Here is a 26,791-nt window from a genome sequence, read left to right as displayed (position 1 = left end):
ATAAGGATGGCGGCTGTGTGGTGTGCATCAGAATGAGACACCTGCCAAGTCGTTGTGTTTCACCCTTTGTCTTCTGTCACGTTCCGCGGTAAGTAATTATATGTATCATCTGCATAAACACGCGCACTGTTTTATAGACGTTCGTTCACATTGATGCAATAATGAAAGGCAAAACAGAAAATTACCAAACAAGGACATTTAGAGCCTACTATTTTTATGCGTAATTATATCTGGAAGCAAAACCATTAAATTGTATTTTTGCAGACGTTTTGATGGCTTATATTCGTGATATAATATGTAGCAAATTCAATCACTTGGAAAAAAGAAAATATTCAATAGGAGTGAATAACTTTAAGTGGAATTGAATTGTACTTGAATTTTACAAAAATCTGCCATTTTTCTGAACCAGGGGGTCCAGCTGGAATGGTGGGGATTCAGATATAGCGGGGATTGGATATGTGGAAGAGAGGAACAGGTGGGCTGGAGAGGTGAGTGGTATATTTTCTGTCTATGCAAATATCTTCTTCAGAAAGGAAGAGGACTATAACTTAAGCAACACCTATTTGAGGTAGCAATCCTAAAAGTCAATGTTGGCCCTCAACGACTTCCACATGACTTATGATGGAAAGCCAAACCAGACACTCTGTTTGCAGACAAGTGTTTTGAGATGTTTGTCCTTCCCTCTTTGCAAAGCTGGAGGTCTGATTTGGCTAGATGACAGGCTTCTGTTAGGCATTTAGGTGAAAACGTTTCTTATTGTTTAGAGTGCAATCTGGTGCAAGAAAAACACATATCTGCGTATATTAATGTTAGAGACAGCCAGAGGATTGATACCTTTTTGTGAGGGACTGTGACTCAGTAATTGTGAAGGGTTGGACCAGGACTTAAATATTGTGAATCGAACTGCTGATATGCAAAGTGACACAAACGCTGCTGTAGAGTGATGGAGGTGCTGCTGAGGAGATTGCCAGCAATTTAAGCAAAATGTTATTAGTGTAAATAAACAAACTGTTGCAAGTGACAAATGAATACTTATATCCAAGTCAACTTGTTTCCCCCTGGAAACCATAAAGCTAGTTGCCTTTATAAGATTAGGTAACCGGCCAGCTCCTTGCCTACTTGGGAGTAAAGGAAAGTTCACCAACTGAAAATAGTGAACATTTATATCTTAACACCACTTTTGTATTGAGAATCATTCTGTCACCAAAGTTTGCTCTTTCCAATGATATTTAAATTGACATACCACCCTACATCTCTTCTTTGAAAGGAGTTCTGCCCCTACAAAACAAATCTAATGAATCAACTAACCTCATAGCATGCATTGTACTAGAAACAGTACGACACCTGACCACAGCTTGTGCGTGGTTTTACAGATCAGAGCCATTAAATAAACCAAGCTGTACCTCAATTCCAGACTAAACCCTTGGAAGACAGTAGCCATGCTTTATCGGCTTTTTCTGCTGTGTTCTTATAATAGAAGCACTCTTCTTTCACATGACACCAGTTCACGTCTCCGCCTTGTTACTACTAATGAGAAACCAATGCATTTGTTTCAACCCTGTCTCTTAATTAACATCCTCCATGTTAACCACATGTAAGCTTTAAATTCATTATCTCCAGCTCTTTCTGTGGAGTCGCCTGTTTCAATTGGGGTTAATTTCACCAAAATCTGTGCTCCTACAAGATTAAAGCCGATGTCATAGAGGTCAAGTGGTGCATTTGCATAAAACGGCAGCGCCGGCGGTCTTTGCTGAAGTTACTCCGTATCTATTACCTTATCTGGAAACGATGTGATCAGCATCTCGCTTTTCTTTAAACGTGTACATCCTTCAGTGCTAAATTGGGTTTGATGAGATGATCCTACTTTGTTTCTGGGTCAAACGTTTTAATTCTGGCTCTGTTATTTTCAAATATACAATTAGCCATTTCCCAGTGATATGTTATAAGCAATTAGCATGAGGTTTTGAAGATCACAAAGAAAACAATGGCGCTCGGTTAGAGCTCGTGCTGCATGGATTTTGATAATTGCAGATTTATAGTCTTTACGTGCAATCTACGATGCATCCGATTGAGAAGCAATCTGGGGATGATCGTAGATATGTTAAAGGTTAATTTACTAATTATTATAGTTCCTACAAACAAAATAGAAAACAATAGCAAACGGCTTGTGCAAATAAAATACGGCATTCCACAGAGGGGCAAGCGGTTGTTGGGCGATCGATGGAGGATGTCTACAAAGCACTGGGCATTGACTAGGTTACTTAGATCCGGGCTAAGGTGGCAAACTGGTTCTTTGTACCAGAAAATAGATATCCAGGCCAATAATGTTATACACAAGAAACAAAAACTATTACACATAACATTGGCGTAGAAGTGTTTCCATTGAAATAAATCATATTACATCAGAATTAGTAAAAGTTTCACTCCTAAATATTCTAGTTGGATAAGATCTGATTTCAGATTTTCACCAATCAACATTGTTGTTGTTTCGCCGCTGCTTCCACTCTTTGTTAACATTGGTATCATTGTTAAAGGGAACCTATCACCAGATTTTCCCATCAGAACCTAAAAGCACCACCTTTAATTGGTCTATTACTGCAGACCAGTAACATGTATCAAAGCCACCAACTTCTGCCAACATATCGGCTAAAATACTTTTCGTTATTCAATCAGCATGGCGCAGATTAATCGGAATTGAAGTCAACGCTGGGTCATGCACATTACAAGATTTCGATCTCCTTTCCAACTGCGCAGGCGCAATATTCGTAGGCATCAGTGGATGATGTAGGATGCATAATCTACATCAATCAAGGCAGGAGGACAGTGATTCTTACTAGAATTTTCTGATTAGCGTTAGTCATGGGACACTTATAAAAAGTATTTTTTTGCAAAACGCGAGAGGAGTTGGTGCCTTATATACTAGTTGATGGACTGTGGTAACAGACCAGTTAAAGGTGGTGACTATTTTATGCTGGAAAAAACCTGGTGACGGGTTCCCTTTTAGCCCAGTAACAGGTGGTCAAGTACTGCAGTGGTGAAGTCATTGCTTCAGCCTTGTCGACAAAGATCAGTGGCAGGAGAGGAAATGCAAGTGGGGGGGAAATAAGTAAAAAAAATCATTGCTCAATAGTTTTTTAGTTCTGTGCCTTGTCCGACAAGAAGATGTGGCCTCTCGAAAAATGGATGTGATTCAGCTTGAAATGGATGTGATGCAATTGCGATTTTTGGCAAAATCTTCTGGTGGTGTAAACTTAGAATAAACAGTCAAAAGCTAGACCAAATGCATATAATAGCACAAACCAGTGTGATAAATCTGACACATTTCAAGATAGTCTAGTCTAAGTTTTTATTCTCCAATTGGATAGTATTAATACAAATGACCCTTTTCCTATTTGGTCACTTTATAAAGACTACCTGATACACCTAACTCTAACGAGAAGAATTACAGGTCTTTAACTTAAAATTAAATAAGACAATATCTGATAATGTCAATTTGGCATAAACCAACTGAACCCACAACTCTATTGCAAATAAAACATCAGGTATAGTGATATCTGGAGGCCATTTTTCAACACGACAATGCCGGGCTGCATGTTGCATGAGAAGCCTGTATGGTCTAAATGTGCAGCATCTCCGGCCTTATCTCCTATCGGGCACATCTGGGACATCAGTGCTCAGCAATTACAAATGGAGCTGCCAGCAGCGGATCTTGATGATTTGCCCAAGTGCATTCAGCACAACAGAACCTTCCGCGGACAACCATTAATGGCCTCATTGACAGCAGTCAAGACTGTAAATGCAGGGAGTTCTGCACATGGTCATACTCAATGCGGAATAAATTGAGATGTTTTGAAAATGTTGTTTCCATTTTTTCATTATTTGCAGATCTTTAGCATGTCTATCAATCCTGTGGTTTCCACAATTCTATGACTTTTTCTTCTAGATATTTACTTAAAACATAAGCAAATGAAAGATGTAGTTAGAGAGTGCGTAGAGGTTGTACCTCTATGACAGTAGGACGCAAAGTCCTTCTACCACATAAGAAGTCACTTGGCACTGGTAAAATTGGCAATGCCTGGTAGAGATTTTTTGACCCCAGTTACGCATCTGGGTGAAGTGCCCAAAACCCAGTGATGTTTGCTTTGCATCATATTCTGTACATGTATGCTCTGTCAAATAGAATATAATTTATATAAATATTTAATTGCCATCATTTTCTGGATTTCCTGCAGACTTTTATGAAGGATAACACAATAACAGGGGAAGTAACACTTGTGGTTTTAAAGCGATAACACGGGAACAATTAATCTTATTTCCATAGGCTATTAGAGCTGCATATTGTCTTCACAGCGTTTTTGCACATGTATTATTCACTAATAGCTAGGATATAGATGGTAAATTGTTCCTAGTTGTAGGCTCAATGTTTCAGCAAGATACGGAGAATTCCACATATTTGTACAGCCGTCATTTTCCTGATGATGACTCTTTAGTGTTCAGCCTTCTGCTTATTTTTGTTTAAGCTTGAAGAGGTTTTCAATCTTTCCTAAACTATTACTGAAGATTAATAAATTGGCTCGTAATGTAATCAAATTAGTTACAAATTTCCCCACCAAAAATGGATGCGCCAGAATTTAATTTTTTCAGAATTCGATTCCTGTGAATCCAGCTAAATGCTGTGCAGTCAGCCATTACTTTGTTGAATTCTATATAAGTCCAGGAATGCGTTAAAAAATAATGCCTCTACTACTCCTAATTCATGCCACCTCAGTAGTGAGGAGCGAGTATACTCGTTGCTCGGGTTTTCCCAAGCATGCTCGGGTGATCTCCGAGTATTTGTTAGTGTTCGGAGATTTCATTTTCATTGCGGCAGCTGAAGGATTTACAGCTATTAGCCAGGGTGAGTACATGTGGGGGTTGCCTGGTTGCTAGGGAATCCCCACATGTAATCAAGCTGGCTAATAGCTGTAAATCATTCAGCTGCCGCTGCTTAATCCCCAAACACTAACAAATAATCGGAGGTCACCCAAGCGTGCTCAGGAAAACCCGAGCAACGAGTACACTGGCTCATCACTACACCTCAGCTCATCACCAAGTTCTTTGTTCATTTTGGTTCTGTCTTATCTGTGGTCTTCCGACTCTGACTGTACCTTATTAGGTCACATGAGGAACGACATGTGAGGACTAGTCCACACCGGAAAGCTATATGAGGACCAAAGAAGAGAAGACCAAGAGAAAACCATTTGGAAGCAAGCAAATGACTGGAAGAGGAGCAGAGCAGGTGAGGTGCCAGCATAGGACAGGTGTATTTAAAGTTTGAGCAATTTTTAACTACTTTATCGACCCTCCATTTAGACCTCACATCAAAATAAATGTCCCTTTGAGACAGATTTTGTCAGCTGGTGGAGAATTGGCTAAGTACATGAAGTGCAGCATAAATGCCAGTCCCTTCTTTCCCAGGAGGCAAGATTTAGCAGGGTATTCTGAAATCTTAAAGTTATCTTCTATCCATACTATCATGGATAACTTGAAGGTCACTGGGGGTCTCTAAAGAGCCCAAGAACCAGGATTCTGAACATCCCTGTGTGAATGGAGTGGTGGTCAGTTATGCGCACTGACATTTCATTCATTCTTAATGGGATCCCTGGAGCTTGCAGAGACCAGTGCTCAGCTGGTCCTCAGCACTCCCCTAAGAATGAATGGGATGGCAGTGCCCATGATTATTAATAATAATAATAATAATAATAATCTTTATTTATATAGCGTTAACATATTCCGCAGCGCTTTACTGTTTAACAGTATCAAACACAACAGTCATAAGTAACAACGTTAGCAATACAATAATTAAAGCAAAATAAGATGCCCCTGCTCGTGAGAGCTTACAATCTACAATGAGGTGGGGGAGATACAAAGTACAGGTGTGTAGTTACAATGGTGTATTTACAATGATGGTCCTGCTATCTTCAGGGGATGGGGGATAGATGGAGATAGTGAATGGGCTACACACAAACATAAAATGACTTTGATTAGTGAACGTGATAGGCTGCTCTGAGCAAATGTGTTTTGAGCGAGCGCCTAAACCTATGCAAATTGTGGATGGTCCTAATATCTTGGGGTAGAGCATTCCAGAGGATTGGCGCAGCACAGGAGATGTCTTGGAGTCGGGAGTGGGAGGTATGGATTAGTGCAGAGGTTAGTCGAAAGTCGTTTGCAGAGCGCAGCGGTCGGTTAGGCCGATAGACAGAAATGAGGGAGGAGATGTATGGGGTGCCGCACTGTGGAGAGCTTTGTGGGTGAGAATAAGGACTTTGAATTGTATCCTGTAATGAATGGGCAGCCAGTAGTGTTGAGCGATACCGTCCGATATTTGAAAGTATCGGTATCGGATGGTATCGGCCGATATCCGAAAAATATCGGATATCGCCGATACCGATATCCGATACCAATACAAGTCAATGGGACACAAATATCGGAAGGTATCCTCTATGGTTCCCAGGGTCTGAAGGAGAGGAAACTCTCCTTCAGGCCCTGGGATCCATATTCATGTGTAAAATAAAGAATAAAAATAAAAAATATTGATATACTTACCCTCGGACGCGCCCTGGTTGTCACCGCTGCAACCGCCATGCTTCCCTTTCTAAGAATAAGCGCGTTAAGGACCTTCGATGACGTCGCGGCTTGTGATTGGTCGCTGAGCGGTCATGTGACGCGACCAATCACAAGCCGCGACGTCATCGAAGGTCCTTAACGCGCTCATTCCTTCGATCAGCATCGGCAGCAGGGCGCGGGAGCGCCGCTGACCCCACATCATAACACAGGACACACAGGCCACCCTTACATGTGACGGCCCCTGCAACCAGCCTTCCTCCACCCGGGACACAGAGGCCTAATACTGGCCCTATTACAAGTAACCCCATGAATAAGACCCAGGAGGGTCGAAACGTTGGGTTTCTGTCTACATGTATATTTCCGTCTGCAAAAATCTGTGGCAACCTTTTTGTTTCTTTTTTTGAATAAACCTGGCATATACCTTTTTCTGCATCATACTAGTATTGTGTGCGGTAATTTTTCTCTATTTGATTGACTGGACCACATGGTCTCTTTTACCAGCACCTTCTTGTCCCTGACCTGAGTGCACACCATTATCCCTATATATGAAGGGCCTTCGATGACGTTGCGGCTTGTGATTGGTCACGTGAGCGGTCACATGGGTGGTCACGCGACCAATCACAAGCCGCGACGTCATCTAAGGTCCTTCAGGCGCTAATTCTTAGGAAGGAAGCGTCCGAGGGCGCGTCCAAGGGTGAGTATAATCCTAATAGTTATATACTCACCCTCGGACGCGCCCTGGTTCTAACCCGCAGCCTTCCTTCCTAAGAATTAGCGCCTGAAGGACCTTAGATGATGTTGTGGCTTGTGATTGGTCGTGTGACGCCCATGTGACCGCTCATGCGACCAATCACAAGCCGAGACATCATCGAAGGTCCTTCAGACGCTCATTCTTAGGAAGGAAGTCTGCCGGTGAGAACCAGGGCACGTCTGAGGATAAGTATATCAATATTTTTTATTTTGATTCTTTATTTTACACTTAAATATGGATCCCAGGGCCTGAAGGAGAGTTTCCTCTCCTTCAGACCCTGGGAACCATTAGAAACCCAATGCACTGCATTGGGTTTCGTGTTTCGGCCGACCCCGACCCCGACTTTTCTATAGGATCGGCCGATTTCACTCGACCCGACTTTTGAAAAAGTCGGGTTTCGTGAAACCCGACCCAATCCTATAAAAAGAAAAGTCGCTCAACCCTACTCAACACTAGCAGCCAGTATTACGACTGGTGAAGAGCGGACCCGTCTGAGTAACGATTAGCCAGATGGACGACCCTGGCTGCTGCTCATGATTAGACATGAACAAACATCGTCGGCTCCTGTCATGATCCGGGCAGGGTTTTGAGTCTTGTTTGCCCTTTTCCTGGGCTGATCATGTCAAGGGTTAACTTTGCTCTGCCTCATTCTGGGTTCAGGTGTGTTATTTAGCTCTGTTGCATCCTGCAGGCGATTTCAGTTATATTTTCTGCTTTTGGAATAAGTATCTGACTCTGGTAGTACCCTGATTGGTCCTGCTGTGCTTTTTGATCTTGCCCATGTCTATTCCTCCTTCCTGTCTTAGTGTTTCCTGATTGCTTTTGGATTTCCTGGTGTTTGACTCAGCTTTGACTCTGGTTTGACTTAGCCTCTGGTCCCTGGTACTTCTGCCTTTGGCCTGGTATTGACTCTTTAGCTCTCCACTAACTCTGTGATTGTTTTTTCCCTTTGTACTGCATGATGGTCTAGGTTTTTACTTGGCTTGTTAGGCTATTCTGCTGCCACCTGGTGGCAGCTTTGCTGCAGCACTGTAGGTCTGTCCTTGCAGACTTGTTACTTTCCCTACACTCTATTGCCATCTGGTGGAAGTTGCAGCTACCTGCATAGCTGCAGCATGACAGCTCCCTCCTTATTCGGCAAGCTATAGCGCTTACCGTAGAAGCTGTCTCAGGAACCCAGATACCTTGAACGCTCCCAATAGTCAGCTGTTCGGCACCGCAGTTGCATGTGTCGCAGCTGTGTGACAGTAACAACACATGTATGGAGTGCCTGTGTGTTGTGACTGTCACACAGCCGCGACACATGCAGCTGCGGCACCGAACAGCTGATTATCGGGAGTACTCCAGGTATCCGTGTTTCCTATATAGCGGTATAGCTTGCCGAATAAGGAGAGAGCTGACGATGTTCCCTCATCTCTACTCATGATTGACTTCTTTGTGGATGTTTTTCCCAGCAATATGCGCTCCTGAAGGATGATGATGGAACTCGATATTCTGATTCAAGGATGATTTTTATTTCAAACTAAAATACAACCGGTTTCGACTTCTTAGAGTCTTCCTCAGGTATAATGTCATGCGCTTCCCATTTCTCTCCCTATAATCCCCTCTTGTTTTACATGATTGACTTCTATGCCTGTCACACAGAGTCCCAGTTCTCTGAATCAGTGGGGGTCCAAGCAGTAAAGCCCCCAGCGATTGGGAAGATATCCCCTATCTAATGGAAAGTAGATTACTTTCAATCTTGAGAATATCCCTTCAACACCATAACAAGTTGCCTATTTTAATCTATGGTATGAGGTGTCATCTCTTTTCTGTAGATACCTAATTACAAACACAATAATATAGTAAGGGATCTGTTAATACCTAGAACAAATGTTCCTTTCATATAAGGATATTATATCCAAAAGAACATTGATGGTCCTCCTTGTATTCGACCAAATCCACAATAATTCAGCACATATTCCTGAGCACACTTCACAATTCCAATCTTAAGGAGATAACTAATGGTGAAGTGCTTTGTTGTGGCCAAAAACTGCCGGAACAGCATTGTCGTCTGTAATAAATAGGCTTCTTACGCCACGTCTTTTTCAAGGTGTACATGGAAATGATTCAAGTCCTGTTAGACATCATTCACCCCACATCTAAATGTCTCACTGATAAGACACTTCCATTCAGCAGCCCGACCTCTCCTGCACAATCCCCTATCAGATTTCATCTATCGCTCCTCTCAGCGCTTCATCTTTAGACACAAAGTAAAAGAAAACCAATTATTTAAAGAGTGATCCATGGACACTTGAAATTCACTTCAAGAGTCTTATAGTTGCGAGAAAAAAAAACTTTCGGAAGCATGTGTTATTTTTACTGATTGTGAATCTACTATTTTTGGGGTAAAATAATTCATAGTGCCTTACATCTATGGTGGTGGGGTGTAAAACTTGTAATTGTACTCAAGTCCTGGTGTCTTGGATGGGGGATGTGAGAGCACAAATGCCAAATAATAAGACATCTGTATGGAAAATGGCATGATAACTGAGCACACTACTGCAGGTTTTGCTTTGGGGTCCAGAAACCTTTGTGTCATCCATTGATTGGGGCTATTAGACTCATTTATTCATGTATTTTTTGCAAGATTACCTTTAGCCATTTTCGGAGGACTCAGTATATCCATTAATTTCAAAAGAATTCTGTAATGCTTCATGGATATTGTGGAAGCATTGCCAATGAGTCAAACACTTGCACGCAGGTTACAGCTGACTGTTAGCGACCCCAACAGCAAGACATTTTGTGATCATCTTAATGTCAAGTGACCTTGTAATAAAATGGATTACCCAAAGTGGACAACCTCTCTAATCTAAGAATCGCCAGCCATCTCATAATGTAGAAACGAAGAAAAAAATAAAGTGAGTATATATCCTGGGGTAAGTAAATAGTAATAGTACATGTAAATAAAATAGGGGACTTAGCTAACACAATTTTGATCAAAAAGTCATAACAGCCATCCCACCAAGACAAGGTATACCCAATCAGGATGGTCCTATCCTGTATTTAAACCTTACCTTGTGTCACTCGATTTCAATGTAGATAAGGGCAGGGCAGGACAGAGACCGATTGTTCAGACACCTGTCCATGGGAAGCTATAGAAATTATATGCCTAGCTCAAAAAAGGGAAGCCACTCCCTCTTTGTACAAAGTACAAGAAACCACAGCAAAACCAAACAAATAAGTCAGAGCATAAGTTTGTATGCATGTAAGGCCATTTCACAGACAAATCTCACAAAAAAACAAAATGAGCAAATACAGTATGTCTTTCATGTCTTCATCTCACTTCAACCCCTTCACTACATTTGACATACATGTACGTCAAAGGTAGTGTCCCTGCCTTTGATGTGGTTTCGCACACCAAGCCCATATCTTTCTCCACACTTTATGGCTGATTTAATCAGTTGTCATGTGCCTCTAACATCTTCGGGTGGAATGGTGATCCACCCGTGGCTGTTAACCTGTTAAATCTCGCTCTCAATCACTGACAGCGGGATTTAACGAGCGCCAGCTGGAAGGGTGGCCAATTGCTTGTCATGACACCAAAGGGGGTGTGCAGAAGACTCCTTCGGCTGACATTATGTTCCTCCGGTGAATTCCAGCTCATGGTCGGTGTTCATAGGAGATCGTGATTTTTGCTATACATAGCAGGACTGAAACACTGGTATGTATAGCACAAGCGATTAGACAATCGCAGCTTCAAGTCTCCTAAGCAGACTATTGTAAACAGTTAAAAGTAAAAAAAAGAAAAGAAATATGAAAAAAATTAAAAAAACACAAGTTCAAATCACCCCCTTTTTACCCCATTAAAAATAAAACAATTAAAAGAAAATAAAAATACACATATTTGGTATCACTGCATTCATAAATGTCCAGTCTATAAAAATATAAAATTAATTAATCTGATTGGTAAATGGTGTAACGAGAAAAAAAATCGAATCACCAGAATTACATTTTTTTGGCTTCTTAAGCATTGCAACAAGAGGAGATCAAAACATTGTATCTACCCCCAAATGGACGCAAAAGCCTCTCTCCGGACTCAAAAGCCGTTACCCAGCCTTAGATCCCGAAAAATGAAAATGTTATGAGTCTTGGAAAATGCCAAAAATAACCAATTTTTTTTCTTCAAATTTTTCTTCATCACCTAAATGAAAAAAATACTGTTCATGTTTGGTATCTGCGTACTTATACTCACATGGTCATTTTATTATCATGTCAGATTTTCCATTGAGTGAACATGATAAATAAAGAAACCTACATACTATTGTGGAATTTCAATTTTTTTGCTCTTTCAAAGCACTTGGATTTTTTTTCCTGTTTTCAAGTACCCAATATAGTAAATGGAATGGTGTTGTTCAAAAGTACAACTCATCCTGCAAAAAACAAGCTGTAATATGGCTGTATGGATGGAAAAAATCAAAAAGTTATGGCTCTTGAAAGAAGGGGAGGAAAAAACAAAAATTGAAAACCGGAAAATCATCGGGTAGTAAAGGTTAATCCATACCTATATGAAAGTGTTTATAATAAATTTCTTTACTTCAATGCATGTATTTGTTGCTTAAAATCATTTTTACATTTGGTTTCCATTACTTATTTTGCATAATTTTCCTTCTATAGCTTCTGTTTTTCAAAGTCTTTTGCGTGCTGCAGAATGAGTTAACTGAGAGTCTACCGGTGAGCTGATTGCTACAGAAAGTGAGGAAAGTTTGTAACTCTTTTTCTGAGCTCCTCTAAGCTCATTTATGGCCACATCACAGAGGAATGTGCAAAGAAACGGTGCAAACTCAAATGCAAAAAAACATTTTTAGCCCCCCAAAAATCATGCAAGTAATAAACAAAGGCCTTAACATTTGGACAACTTTGTCCAATCAATAATTCTACCTAGACCTACAGTGCTGACGCAGTGTCAATACGTGCCAGCAGTCCTGATTTTCAAGGGACTGTCTGGCAAACTGGATCACAAATAGACAAAGATTATAATATTTTACATCAAAATATTTATGGCAAATGTGACGTCCCATTATATTAAGTCACATCTTAAGTACCCGACAAATTAAATTACATTCTATGATAATCAGCAGTATCATATTTTTGCCTGTCAGTCACCTTCAGTGTTCATAAATATGAATTTATTCCTGCATTTTATAGATCTCAACAACTTTATAGCACAAAGAGAAAAAAAATCAAACAAATTACTTGCTATCGTGACCTTTTGATGGCGAACTTTGCATTAGTCATAAGCCATAAACATATCTAATTATATGGAAGAATTACATGAAAAGTTCCCCAACTGACAATAGAAGTGCATCACATTCTGGTTTCCACCATTCTGAAACCAATAAAAACTCTCAAAATGTGAAGCAAGGAACACAAATGCCATCTCAGAAGTGTGATAAAAGCAATATTGTGAGCGGTGATTAAATCAGGAAATAAAATGCAAGTCTAAATAGAAAGAGGGAAAAATTTGGAACTTTTTCTGGCTAAATTACATTTTTGTGAAGCACTCTAGACAAAACAAAATGAAATGAATTAATTTTTAAACTTTCTATTGTTTCAGGAAACAATACATGTACATTGTCACAATGAACAGATCCCCATCTTATCTTTTGTGTTGAAGCATCTAGTGAGCATGTGCAAAGAGAGATGGAGCAAAGTCGGCGGTTACATTGCCTATTGTGATTGGTGGATCCTGTGTGATCAGCTGGGTATAGATGTGTTGCCTGTCATTGTAATCCTGCCTCTGATGATCAGGAGTTTGCTGAAAAGTTTTCCTGAAAGCACAGGAAGAATGAGTCTAAAAAAGCCCCTGTGGTCAGTGTGAAAATTGCAAGATTACTGTTTTTTTTATTTTTTATAAATAATAATAATAATCTTTATTGATATGGTGCCAACATATTCCGCAGCGCTTTACAGTTTAACAGTTTCAAACAGAACAGTCATAAGTAACAACTTTAACAATACAATAATTAAAGCAAAATAATGTGACCCTGCTCGTGAGAGCTTACAATCTGCAATGAGGTGGGGGAGATACAAAGTACAGGTGTGTATTTACAATGATGTATTTACAATGATGGTCCAGCCATCTTGAGGGAGTGGGGGATAGATAGAGATAGGGAATGGGCTACACACACTTACACATAAAATGACTTTGATTAGGGATCGTGATAGGCTGCTCGGAACAAATGTGTTTTGAGGGAGCGCCTAAAATTGTGCAAGTTGTGGCTGGTCCAAATTTCTTGGGGTAGAGCATTCTAGAGGATTGGCTCAACGTGGGAGAAGTCTTGGAGTCGGGATCACAATATGAAAAAAAAGAAAAGAAAAACATTGTCAAAACGTTTTTTTAAATGACATGCAATACAAAAACCTAACTTAAACAATAGGTCATTTTCTGATTAAGTGCATTTGACCCAATTGTGACTCAGCTATCACCATTGGTGTCTCAGCTATCCTCAGTAGAGATGAGTTAATGAATTCTATTAAAATCGATTTCCCTAGACACATTTGTTAGAATTTTAAGGGATCAACATGTGTGAGTCTAGCAAAATGACCCCCAGTTGCTCCCAGTTTTTCAAATTTTAAGGTCTGGGAAAGGGTTAAAAAACATTAAATTATTATATTCATTGCTCCTTGGTTCTTCCAACATCTGTGCTGCAGCTGTGTCTCCCTGCCCGTTCTTCTAATATCTCCTCGACCTTTTTTTCTAGGTTTTGGCTCTTTAGTACTGCAGCTAATCTTAAGGTTTATGCCCCACACTGTCACAGGCGATGAAAAAGACAAAGTGGAATATTTGACGGATGCTGAGGCAGCGGGACACGTATGGTGCCAAGTAGATGTGAACATAAACTATCATACTCATTTATTTTGCACGTTTTTTATGCAAATCAAATATCCTCACCCAAATTGACCTAATCTGATCAAATTGAATTTTGGAACATTGGCTCAATAGTAGTCCCGTAATGTGACTTAGATACAGCCATAAATCTGCCATTATAAATGTCTACTGCGAAAGTTATTGTTGCATTATGGTGGCATGTAAAACTCACAAAAAGTGTTGAAAATTTTTTATGGATTACGGTACTCATCCATAGTGTATTACCTGCTTTCTGTCACATTTTGGTAGTATTTAACAATAAATAAAAGTGTTTAAAAATTTTGCTTGGATATATTTCTTACCCATACGCTATTCTGTGGTCTGGGGTACATTTCTTAGATATATAACACAGCAAAAAATTTTTTAAATTTTGCGGTGTTAGATTTCTTACTCATACCCTATTCTGATGTCTGGGGTACATTTTTGTCATATACAGTATAACACTCAAAAAAGCATTAACATATTTTGCTTGGTCCAATGTCACAGCCATAGAATATTATGTGGTCTTAGGTACATTTCTATGGTATATAACATTCCCAAAAACTGTTGAAAATTTTGCTTGGTAGATTTTCTCACCAATACATTATTCCATGTTCTAAGTCATTTTTTATGACATAAACACTCCAAAAAAGCATTAAATTTTTTTTGCTGTGTTAATTCTCTCACCCATACACTATTCCATCTTCTATTAGAACATTTCATTGTTTTACAACCCGTAAAAAACTTGCTAAAAAATGTTTAAGTATTATATTGCTCACCCATACAATATTACATGTTCTTGGGTAGATTTCGATGGTATATAACCCTCAAAAAATTTCTTCATAAATTTATTGGTATTATATTGCTCATCCACAGAATATTACATCCATCTTCTTGTGTGCATTTCGGTAGAATCAAACCCTTAAAAAAATTGTTCAAAAATGTATCAGTGTTACTGTATATTGCTTACCCATACAGTATTACATATTTTTGGATACATGTTGCTGGAATTTAACCCAAAAAAACCTATTGATAAATTTATTGGTATTGTATTGCCCATCCATACAATATTAAGTGTTCTTGGGTACATTTCGTTGGTATATAACCCTCAAAAACCTTGTTTAAAAATGTATGTGCATTATATTGCTCATCCAAAGGGTATTACATATTCTTTGGTACATTTCAGTGGTATCTAACTCTCCAAAAAATTGCTAAAAATGTTTCAGTATTATATTGCTCATCCACAGCAAAAAAATAATAATTGCTCATCCACAGGGTATTACATCTTCTTAGGTATATTTAGTTGCCATATAACCCTCAAAAAACTTGTTCAAAATTGTATCACTATTACATTGCTCATCCACACAGTATAACATGTTCTTGGGTACATTTTGATGCTATATAAGCCTAAAAAACATGTTAAAAATGTGTCGGTATTATACTGCTCCTCCATACGATATTACGTCTTCTTGGGTACATTTCGTTGCTATATAACCCTCAAAATGCTTGTTTAAAAATGTATCAATATTATAATGCTCATGCATGCAGTATTATGCGTTCTTGAGTACATTTTGGTGGCATATAACATTCTAAAAAAATCGTTCAAAAATGTTTTCATGATTTAATTAGTCATCATTACACTTTAACGTGCTTTGTGTAAACTTATAGTGGGTTAAAAAAGTTTACAAACCGCTTGCCCAGATACAGTTAAAATATTTTTTTTCAAAAAATTAACTATTGTCACATAAACTCTACAACTTGGTTTGTATGAATTTCCTTTGGTTAGAAATAAAATCCAAAATTGGCTTAGTATAGGTGGAGAAATTTGGTTGTTCAAAAGTTAACTATTGCCACATATACTCTAAATACTCTAAAATTTGGTTGGTTTGAATCTTCTTTGGCTTTAAAATTCCCCAAAAATTGGAGTGGTAGAGGTGTAGAAATTTGCTTGTTCAAATTGAGTATTGTCACACATACTGGGGAACTTTGTTTCTGAGAAATGTCGACTCTTTCTAATAAAACCAAGGAATGTCTTTCTACTGGTGTTGAAATTTCAGTTATTGTGTTTCAAAACTGGACACTCGGCATGAGCTGTCCCTCAATGCTTTGGAGATGTTGGGCTGCCCTGCGGCTACCGTCTTGTCTGAGCTGATTTTTAGTGACACAGTGGGGTCATAACAGACATTTTCCATACCACTAGATTATATCAGCACATAAAGTGCTTTTAATAATCTACATTTGAATGAGGCCCGCCAGTTGTTGCCTTCTAAGGTCTTTGGATGACCCTACTTATAATTTTTTCCTGACTTTGCACTTTGCTCAAAGCTTTTATGAGTGCAGGAGTAACACAACTACACTTTGTTAACAATATGTGAATAAGGCAATACAATTAGTGCCTTCAAGGGTGCATGGATGACTCTGCTTGAAATGTTTGTCAGGATTTGCACTTAGTCCAATTTTGGTTTACGTAAATTATTATTTTTTTAAACACTTTTAAAATGTTGTCTTATATACAATTAATTTTCCAGGAAAACATGTTTCTTAACATTTTTTTTTTGGAAAATGGAATTTCTTGTCAGTGTGAAATGTTTTATTGTCAGTCCTTAAAGTGGAGTGAAAGTGTGACACCATTGTTCTCAGCAGCAATCTGGGAGTGAGAGATGCTTCCAGGGGTGTTCCCCATGCAGTTCTCCTGTCATTCACCACCTGATCTCTTTGTAGGGTCAGCTGGAAAAATGATTAGGTTTCCAATTGACTCCCATTATACTCGTTACTTGATATGAGCATTTGAATATTAGGAATTGCTCGGTCCAAGCAAAGAGCACCTGATCATTTTAGTGCTCACTCATCTCTAGTGGCCAATGATTCATGACCATTTATCCAGCAAAGAAGAACCAGGTCTGTGCTTCAAGTTCTAAGCAGCACAGATTTCATACTAAATCAGGGGTTAAGAGCTTATAAATTGCTCTTGCATCTGTCACATTACATTCAAGCAAAGAAATTATTTTTGAATTGAGGTAAAAGCCATTGTCATTTCCTTCAAGCAATATCATTGCTATTCTATGATTGGAATTTTCTCATGAGAGTATATAGACTTTGCTGATAATTGTAATATTACTGCATCTCTGTTAAATAATTTAGAGAGATATTTTCTAAAACTCGAAAATAAAAAGAAAATGAAAACAAAAAAATCAATACTTTATCTTCTCAGAGGTGGGCAGGAGGGAAAATATAGTCTTGAAGTTAGGTTAGGTTACCCTTGATCACTCGGTGTCCCAGCTAAAGATCACTGCTTATTTTAGGCAAGCATAATAATAGGCAAGAGATTACTTAAAATTCATATACAGATTATATTACTATATCTATTGTGATCAGCGCTTATGTCTCTTAATCCAATGCTACGACAATAAGGAAATTACACGTTATGTGTCAATGTGAATGTGAGAATAACCTGGAGCATCTAAGGTCACTCTCACACTGTGGACAAGCATGCTTACCAAACATTTATTATAGAAACTTTAGGACATTTAGGCAATGGTGCAAGGAACTCCCAAGAAGTTCAGAAAAAATGACAGTTTTGGGTGTGTTCTGTTTAACTCTGCCTCATGTGTGTTCCATTTTGCTGGATTTGTTTCCAGGTATATCAGGTCTGTTGGTGCGTATGGTCACATTTCTCAACATGTTGCTACCTTAAGGCTCATGCACATAACCGTATTTTAGGCGCGAGTGCTATAATCTTGCTATTTTATGTCTATACTTTGGTCTTGTTCGCTTTGAGCCCAGATGGTAGTACAATTGAGTAAAAAGACTTGTGCTGATGTCCACTCAGGATCTCCATGGTTGTTGAACAAGGTCAATCTTAACTTTTGCTGCCGGCATCCTCATCCAAGCATCGTGAGCACCTCCTGTGGTTACAGTGCCCTGCATGAGATCATGTGACGCCTAGTCACTGGACCCCATTCGAAATAAGTATGTGCCTTAAGTAATTTTGGGGCTTAGGAAGCGCTAGAGGCACTCACGATGCTGGCTGCAGAAGTAAAACTTTCATCCATGGCGGCCTCCATGGTCCAACTGTCATGAAGACTGGACTAGACATTGCACCAGCGCAGAGAAAAGATTTGTACTCAAATGTGTCTGATATCCTAGTTTTACCATATATTGACCCCACTCATTTTTATGATCATTGCTACAACTTTTGTCCAGGTCTTCAGTACCTCTTCATCGGGACACAATTTAAGGGTCTATTTGGGAAAATCCCTAGTAAAGAAGATGATGAGTGAAGACCAAGAGGCTTCTCTAGACACATTTCTTAGTTTAATCATATCCAAACCAGATTCGTTATAGAGAATCTGGTGCCTGAGGAAGGTTCCAGATAATGAGCTTGCTCTGCAGCCAATATTCTGTCTATGCAACATTGACATTTTAATCATTGATTAGAACATCTCTTTCAGTTATGAAAAGAAAGCAAGAATACAGATGCTCTTGTGTTACATCATGCTAATTCTGAATGCTAAATATTTCAGTCTCCCATGTACAGAAATGAAACTGCCAGTATTTACAAGAGACAAAGATTTTTTTTTAAAAGCCGAATGTAATAAAAGTCTTCTGTTAGCTGGGGAGCGGAATTTTCTGGCTTGGCATGAAAAGGTTTAATCTTGGAATGGTTTAGAAGTTATTTTAATAATGCTGTCAGAATAATGGAGGATTTGCATTAGAAATGATGCTGCACCATTTGATTAGAAATGCCCATGATTTGGAAAGTTCCTGAAAAAAAAAACTGTTCTGTATTTAATTTGGAAGGATTTTTACCTCTGAGATGTGCAGAAAGCCTTGTCTGATGCATTTTATACTCATCCTGATGGAGCAAGGGCTACATTTATTTATGACATGCACTTGGAAAAAACTGTAAATTCTGAACATCACTTGAACGTTTATTATAGGGCATGAAAGTCGGCACATCTCTATCTCGGCAATGAAAAATGAGATTAATATTTGACTTTAGAGATTTTTTTAAAGCTGACTTAGTATTGGTTAGACAAGTGTAAATACTTACACACCATGAAGGTAGTCACAGCTGAAAGAGAAGGATCCAAGTTTAGGTTGGCTCCATCAACTTTTCCATGTCTGGAGCAAACCTATGGAAAGAATCCTCAGACTTCGTCATTAATAGTGTCAGTCCCTTTGACTTAGGGGTGCTGGTCCCCATCTTTCCCCAGCCCAGCGTCTCAATTTCAGTGAATACAATGGTGGAACAGAGAGCCATGTGCATATGAGTCCTAGTGCAAGAGATGCAATGGCATCAGTAGAGCATTGAAGACAGGAAGAATGTAGGCAAATCCAACATTGTTGTATAAATGTAAGATATAGAGCAATGTTTGAACCTCAATGGCCTTTTTCAAGCTCTTACTGGTGAGCGCTGTCATCAGAAATTGGATTTGAATTAATATGAAGTGGATTTCTTGGACGTATTTGGAATCTGTTGCTCTATGGCAGTGCTCCCCAACCTTTCTAATATTGAGAGCCTCATTCATTTTTGAGAGATTGTCGCACACAATAAAATATTCAGAAAAGTTCCCAGGCTCGAGTTCATATGAGGACATCCAGCAGAGGGCGCATCACCGCGAATGAAGGTAACTACAGGTCATTGACCTACATTACCTTCATTCCCCGGGGTTTTACAGGCACAAGCACAGCTGCATTATAGCAGAGCTCCTGCCTGTAAAATATTTTAACCCCTTCAGATGGATTTACATTGTGGGACATATCGACGGAAGGTATGAGATATTGTTGGTTTATTATTTTTAATTTGTTACAGGTCGAGGGTCTTCAGGTGGATTGAGAATAGAATAAAATATTACAACAACCTGTGTGTTTATTTCATTAAAATACTTTGCAATATTGTGTGTGTTTTTTTAACCATTTCATACAATTGGATTAATAATGGATAGGTGTCATAATTGACGCCTCTCCATTATTAATCTGGCTTAATGTCACCTTACAATAGCAAGGTGACATTAACCCTTCATTACCCCATATCCCACCGCTACACAGGAGTGGGAAGAGAGTGGCCAAGTGCCAGAATAGGCGCATCTTCCAGATGTGCCTTTTCTGGGGTGGCTGGGGGCAGATGTTTTTAGCCAGGGGGGGCCAATAACTATCTACCCTCAGTCACTGGCTTTAACACTCTGGCAGAGAAAATTGCGCGGGAGCCCACGCCAATTTTTCCCGCGATTTAACCCTTAAATGTAATAGCTACAGCGCCCAAATTTTGCACATACACACTACTAACATTAGTAGTGTGGAATATGCAAAAAAATGGGGGTATAACATGGTTTACTGTATGTAAACCATGTCTCATATCATTTTGGGTTTAGGAAGGAGAAATGAAAAGCCGGCAATTGAATTACCGGCTTTTCTGCATTATCGCGCTGAAGTAAATATAAATATATAGAGATTTCCCATTGACTTGGATTGGGTTTCGTGTTTCGGCCAATCCCCAGACCCCGACTTTTCAAGATAATCAGCCGATTTCACTCGCCTCGACTTTTTGAAAAGTCGAGTTTCGCGATACCCGACTCGACCTCAGAAAAGGAAAAGTAGCTCAGCCCTATCTACAACCAGTGGCTCGGGACCACATGTGGCTCTCAGGTCCATGATTTGTGGCTCGAGGCTTCCTGTCAGTTTGGTACATTAGCACCAGGTCTGCATTATCGCGCTGAAGTAAATATAAATGTATATATATATGTGTCTCAATGACATATATATATATATATATATATATATATATATATATATATATATATATATATATATAAAAACGAAACCTGACTTTGGAGCGAAGATCGCCGACCACCGACCCGATCCCACAGTGGGATCAGGTCGGGTTTTCACGAAACCCGACTTTGCCAAAAATTGGCGACTTTTGAAATTGGCCGATCAGTTTCGCTCAACCCTAGTTGTAGACCCCTGCTCTATGGACTCTGAGTATCCTGTGGACAAAAACCCATTTTTAGCATATCAGTTTAGTGTGTCGGCTGCAAGGAGCCTCAGTTCACGCCGTATACAGGTTAAATCTGTAAATCAGCAAAATGAGGCTTCAATAGTAATTTTTAGTTTTTTTTATTAGTTAATAAATAATAAGAATCTTTATTTTTATATAGCGCTAACATATTCTGCAGCGCTTTACAGTTTTTTGCACATTATCATCGCTGTCCCCGTTAGGGCTCACAATCTAAATTCCCTATCAGTATATCTTTGGAATGTGGGAGGAAACCGGAATACCCGGAGGAAACCCACGCAAACATACAAACTCTTTTCAGATGTTGTCCTTAGTGGGGTTTGAAACCAGGACTCCAGCGCTGCAAGGCTGCTGTGCTAACCACTGAGCCACCGTGCTGCCCCAAGTATTAGTTAATACTTCTGTGGAGCTGTTGGGGTATAATTTTTTGTTAGGACATTGGAGGCCATCATACAGTGAGAGGGCATCATACTGGTGGGGCTGAGGGAGCATAATACTGTGTATGTGCTGTGGAGGCATCATACTGCGTGCAAACTATAATATTATGTAGGAATCTGTGAGGGAGGTAGGGGCATCATACTGTGTGGGGGTTGTGGTGACTAATATATTGTGTAGGAAGCTGTTGGGGCTAATATTATGTGTAGAGGGGCTATCGGGGATCATCATACAGTGTGGTATCCACCATATTGTGGGAGGAGGCTGTGAGTGCCACCATACTGTGTGGGGACTATAGGGACTATCATACTGTATGGTGGGCTGTGGGGCTCATTATTCTGCGTGGAAGGTTGTGGGGGTGGCATACTGTGTGTGGTTATGGGGAAATTATACTTTTGGTGGGTGTGACTGGGGACATCATATTTTGGGGCATTATATGGTGTGAGAGGCTGTGGGTCAATATACTGTGGGGGGGTTAGCTATGAGCATCATACTTTGGCATGTTACAATGGGCTAAATACTGGGAGAGTATTATACTGTGGGGAATGATATTATCTGGAGGCATCATATTGTATGGATGTAGTCATTGTGGAGGCAGCATGCTGTGTGGTGGGTTACTGTGGTAGCATCATCCTGTGCTGAAGGTCACTGTGGTGGCATCATACTGTGCTGTGGATCACTATAGCAGCATCATATTATAGAAGGGTCATTGTTAGGGCCTTTTAATGTTTGGGGAGGAATTGTGATGGCATAATACTGTGTTGGGGAGCTGTGTGGGCAGAATACTATTTGGGTGCACTGTGACAACATTATTCTATATTCACAATTCCATACCTTGATAGTCGAACTGTGGGGTCATGTGTGTGTGTGGGGGGAACATTGAATGTGACTGTAGGGGCAAATTTTGTGAGGAACTCACTTTAGTGGTATCATACTGTGTATGGGGGCATTTTGGTTGGCATGATACTCTAGGGTCACAATGATTGCGTATGTGGAGGCGCAGGAACAAATGAAAAAGAATGCCAGATTCAGTAGAACAAAGGCATTGGATACTGGTAAAAAGATAACATGTCCATGACAAGTGGCAGGTCCTTAAAGTCTAATAATCCATCTGATAGTCTCTCTTGAATTCTAGGGACAATTGGGATTGGGATTGTTAGATATTTTCCCATAAGCAGAAATGTTTTTCTTTTCTGTACATCAGTAATATCTAAAATAAATGCCGACAGAAATTAGCATAAACTGCAGCAATATTTTCAGTTTGTGGCACAAAAACACCGCAAAAATGTTATGAATCGATTAAAAAGCAAGTGCTACATAACAAACTTAGAGCATTTTTCTCTGCCCCAATGTCTATAAAACGCCAATCTTGAGTGTCCCCCATAGTGTTAATTCAAAAATACAAAGTTTTTTAACATTACATTACTTACGTGAGTTTTTTCCTGTAATAATTTAGGGTAGAACCAGAACCCACTTTATTCTGCCACCTCACATAATAATATATTATACAACCAGCTGGCCTAATAAAAATCAATGGATTAATTAATGCAACTACTCCTGCATAAGTTGATCAATTTCTTCTACAAGGAGACGTTTTGGTCTCTTAATTAAACTATGGAAGAGTGGCTACTCTTTGGGAGGTATTAATCTCCAGCTATGAATAATGCCAGGTTTTTTATAAGGATATTTAGAGTCATTGATTGTCACAGGACTGCTGAATTATTTTATCCATACCATCTTGTCTAGAATATCCTTACTTTACCTTTTCGCACCTATTACCGTCCCCTACTTGACATTTTTTGCTTATTTTATTTCTGTTTTTTAATAATCTGCGATTCAATAAAAATAACTTGTTATCTTGGATCTCTTCTTCACTCGATCCTTATTTTAGGTTTGAGTTTTTGTTATTGGTTTTGTATTTTTGTAGGCTATAGAGCACAGTACAGTCTATAAATGTCATCTTCTTTGTAACACTATATTGTTAACAAGCAATAATATAAATAAAATACATAAAATCATAACATTTAGCTACAATTAGATTTGGATTTATTGGAAGCTGGAGCAAAAAGGGGCATAAAGATACAGTTAGGGCAATTGGGGTAGGAAGTCCAGGTGGGCGCGAAACGGCCATCGTTCGGCTGCCACTTTCTTTTATATATACACCCCCGTGCCGTGAAGATATGCTACAATAAAGTACCTGTTTGTGAAGACTGGTGAATGCTGCCAATTTTTCTACACTTCAATATCGATGATGGTCGCTCTTCTGGCTTTAGCACCCGAAGTCTGCGGGCTGGCTGCAGTTTGACAGTCTGGCGTGTTCTTGGTCTGGTGGAGCGGTGGTGCGGTCAGCTGTTTTCTACCCCGTGCATTGTCTTTATTAGATATACTACTGCAGAAGTCAGCTTCTTTACATTTCTCTATGGTCAACGCATCCTGAAATAAAAGACACGGGAGTACTCTCGAAAAAAAAATTAAATAATTTTGCAATGCTGTGTATGGAGCTGTTTGTATTACATGCTCCTATATATGGAACCATTCACTGTATTGTGGACTGCAACTTTTGGCTAGCATGCTGTGATATTGTTTTATAAAGTTGTAAGGTTAGGAAAAATCATATAGGTATGTGAGAAAACTGTAAAACTGATTTAATTGCTTAGGAATATTAGTGGACATTCATAAAAGTTAAAGGGGTCATCCACTACTGGTACACTATACTCTTGTCCGGCAGGGGTGCCGTTCCAGTGATGTTGGTGCCATTGGTCGAGAGGTAAAGTGCCCCACTTTCATCTCCAAAGTAGGAGAAATTGTGCATTATGATGAGCTATTGGACTAAACAGGGCCAATATATTGTTCTTGCACAAGGACCCTCTTGCATGTGCTTCCACTCTTTGGCTGTAGCTCATCAATATCATCCACTCTGACGAAAAGTAAAGGCTGCAGCTGGCAACATTGCTTTCCCAAAACTCCACAAATTGATCTCCTCACTTAATACATATTTACAGTTGGTTGTACGCTTCGACTGGCCCATAGGAGGACGGTGAATCCCCTGGTGGGCCCCTTTATATGGACAGTAGTTGGCACAATACACTTGATTGACAAGGAACAGACGACAGCCTCTTATTATTCATTTAAACAACTTACCAGTTTATTAATATATCAATTTGTAAATGTGGGTAAGGTAATATTTGCAGTAGGTGAACTCTGGGTCCCTAGTGTCAATGTTACTGGTTGGCCTTTGCCAGAAAGGAAACAACAGGAGGGTTTGATTGCACTGCTGAAGAGGATCAAAAGGAATGGTCAAGGATGCAAAATTGACTTGATGTGGTTTTATTTGCAGCCCGACTTGAAATCTTTGGACTTCTTCATTAGGATCTAACCACAGACAAAGACTGTTGGGCCCTTGGAATCACAGTCCGTCATTGGACAGTAGAAAATGGAAGAGGGGGTAGATATTATCCTGTCCGACTTTTCTGAAGTGTGTTGTTTCCATCAATTTCTAAATTAAAGGTGTTGTCCACTACTAGGACAACCCCTTCATGAACTAAATGTTTGGTCCCAATCAATTAGAAAAACTTACACTCACTTCCCGTGCTGGCGCCGTTCCAGAGATGTCAGTACTCACCTCCCAGGCTGGCGCCATTTCAGATGTGTCATCACTCACCTCCTTTGCTGGCGCCATTTCAGATGTGTCATCACTCACCTCCTATGTTGGCGCCATTTCAGAGGTGTCAGCACTCACGAGCCCGGAGCTCTCTTGCGATGTTGTAACACGGGATGTCTGGCGCCCAATCAGCGCTGGCGTCACTGTGTCCACGATCAGAAGGAATGAACTTGAAGAGGAAGTGAGGGCTGCAGCTGATCTCTAAGTTCCTCTTCACGTTCAATTCATGTGAAATCAGAGACACTGACATTGGCACTGACGGGCATCGGGCACCACGTGTCACGACACCGCAAGAGAGCTCCGGGAGACTGCGAGTAATGGCACTGCTGGAACAGTGCCAGCATGGGAGGTGAGTATAGGTTTTTTACTTCTATAAGGGCCAAATATCTAGTTCAAGAAGGGGTTGTCCTCGTAGTGGAAAACTCCTTTAAATGAAAGTGAAGTGAAAATGTGTCTATCTTTCACCTTCTATTCTGTGTTCTGTTATGAATAAAATATGACAATAAGAGATTTCCAAGTTATTGCATTCATGTGTTCTTGTATTTTAAGCATCCTGACATTTTTGGAATTGAGGTTGTCTATAAAGTGTCAAATCAAAGCTCACAGAGAGATGGGAAAGATGGTTTTTGGCTACTGTCTCGCTGAATTATTGTACATTGGTCTAATAAAAGCTAAAAAAGAGTCACAAGAAGAGTTAATTTCCAAGCTCCTCTACTAGAAGATTAAAATTTTTCACCTTGGGACCCTAATTGGTACAAAATTGCCATTAAACACCTGCCTCTATATAAAATAGCCCTCCTAATCCAATAACACATTATTATGTAGGATATGTCTCCTTGAAAATCCTTAAATGGAGCATCTGGGAACCACATAATCAATTTAGTTTCTACATGTTTCTTATTGACATTTCCTCTTTTCGCATTTGTTTGGCTTTACACACTCCATTCGAGCTTCAATAGTGGTCATAGATGCAATGTAGACAACACAAGGGAATATAGACATGAAACATAACTTACACTATGGGATTTGGTTTCTAAAGGTTGATCTAACATCTTAACTTAATAAATAAAATTACATTTAAAGGAAAGTAAAACCTGTGATTTTCCATTATATTTATCCATTACGGTGTCTCTTAACGCAAATTTGTTACCATATTTCACAATACATAATATATAGATTGTTAAATTGTTAAATAGATTTAAGACCTAATGAGACTGGTGAATAGCTGTATAATCCTGATATTAATATGAGCATTGCATTAGCCCAGCTAAGGAATGAAATAGCTTATAGATCCAAGAATATAGTCAATGTCCATTACAGATGAGCGGATCGATTCACAGAGAATCGATTTTAGGTTGAATTTCCAAAAGTTCACGGTTTCTTGAGAATTCGAAAATTTTGAGAGTGAATTTGTAGCTTACAAAAAAATAA

The 26,791-nt window shown here is 39.4% G+C and overlaps 1 long non-coding RNA gene across 1 annotated transcript; it reads left to right on the top strand.

Moving 5' to 3' along the window:
- LOC138651431 (uncharacterized) lies at nt 1-25,614 on the top strand. Its single transcript, XR_011315485.1, has 3 exons — nt 1-88; nt 410-488; nt 25,037-25,614. It is a non-coding gene; the product is annotated as an uncharacterized lncRNA (long non-coding RNA).
- Nucleotides 25,615-26,791: the final 1,177 nt, after the last annotated feature.

Source organism: Ranitomeya imitator, chromosome 10 (assembly GCF_032444005.1).
Source record: "Ranitomeya imitator isolate aRanImi1 chromosome 10, aRanImi1.pri, whole genome shotgun sequence".
Taxonomy (NCBI): Eukaryota; Metazoa; Chordata; class Amphibia; order Anura; family Dendrobatidae; genus Ranitomeya; species Ranitomeya imitator.
Note: the sequence above shows the minus strand (reverse complement) of the source record. Positions and strands in the feature narration are given on the sequence as shown.